A 1,338-nucleotide genomic window follows, 5' to 3' on the forward strand; every position below is an offset into this window, starting at 1 on the left:
GTCCTTGCTATTCTAGGGAAGCCAGCAAGGCTGGCATCCCTTTTGCCTACTTCCCCCTTCTTCCTCCCCTTGAGGTCTGACCTTTGATTAAACCAAGGATGCTGGAAGCTTTGTAAATGAAAAACTTATGTTCTTATTTTGTTGATAAATAGTTAGCTAAGTATCTTCAAGCACCGTGGCAGTTTAAAGTGTTTTATAAATAGCTTGGTACCAGATATAACTGATTTAATCAGTATGATTTATTATTTTCACTGGCTTACAAAAAAAGGAACCTAAAATAAACTACGATGCCTGACAGGTCAGTAGCCTGAAAGGACCTCCTGATCCTGTAAAGTGTGTCTCTTCATTTCCCACTGTCTCCCCTCAGGGTACTGGTCGGCAACAAGTCAGGTGAGCAAAAATCCCTCACCATGGTATCTTACCATCCTCAATATCCTATCACCCTGGCCTTCCTTTAGCAATAATCCTATCAAGTCAGGTTAGTCAGGAACCCCTTATCCTTGATGTTTCTTCTTAGTAATTTTCTATCCAGTGATCCTCACACTGTACCTTGGTTACAAATCCCCACTTGTCCTTGTTCCAGTTGGAGTTGAGTCCAATCTTTCTCTCCTACTGTGAGACCTCATTGCAGTGGCCCCTATAGCTATCACCGTGGCCCTCCTGGAACAAAATCTGCCTTATCAACTTTAAGAAGTGTCATAAATAATTTTTTCTTTAACATCAAAAAAAGATGGAAAGCTAATCAGTGCTTAATGGGGATTATGATAAGGGGCAAGTGTGACTACAAAGGGAGATTTTTTGGATGATGGTACTGTTGTATTTTGATTGTGGTGATGGTTACATGAATCTCTTGTTAAATAAAATTTATAGGAGGCCATTGGTTTGGACTGAATTCCTGCACTAGGTCCAACAGACCAAACCAAAATGGAGTCACTCATGCTAATATGCCATGTCACCAAGCAGAAACTAAGTTGTTTGTCTGACCGACCTCCCAAGAAATCAAGGGAGAGAGAGACAATAGGCAAATCTCCAGACAGGCCAGTTTTAGCCCACATGATAAGGAAGTCCCCTCTGCTTTAACTTTTACAAAGAAAGTAACTCTGAAACAACCAATCTTTTAGTTCTCTGTTTCTGCTTTCTTCAGCCCTTTTCTGGCTGTAAAACCAACCTCCTCTGCACAGCTCATTGGAACACTCATTCTTTTTTTTTTTGTCTTTTTGTCTTTTTTCGTGACCGGTAACGGGATCACAACCCTCAGTGTCGTGCCCATACCGTGACCGGCAACGGGATCGCAACCCTCGGTGTCGCGCCCGCACCACGCTCAACCAGTGCGTGGAC

This window comes from Galeopterus variegatus, unplaced genomic scaffold (genome assembly GCF_000696425.1).
Source record: "Galeopterus variegatus unplaced genomic scaffold, G_variegatus-3.0.2 Scaffold106, whole genome shotgun sequence".
In the NCBI taxonomy this organism is placed as follows: Eukaryota; Metazoa; Chordata; class Mammalia; order Dermoptera; family Cynocephalidae; genus Galeopterus; species Galeopterus variegatus.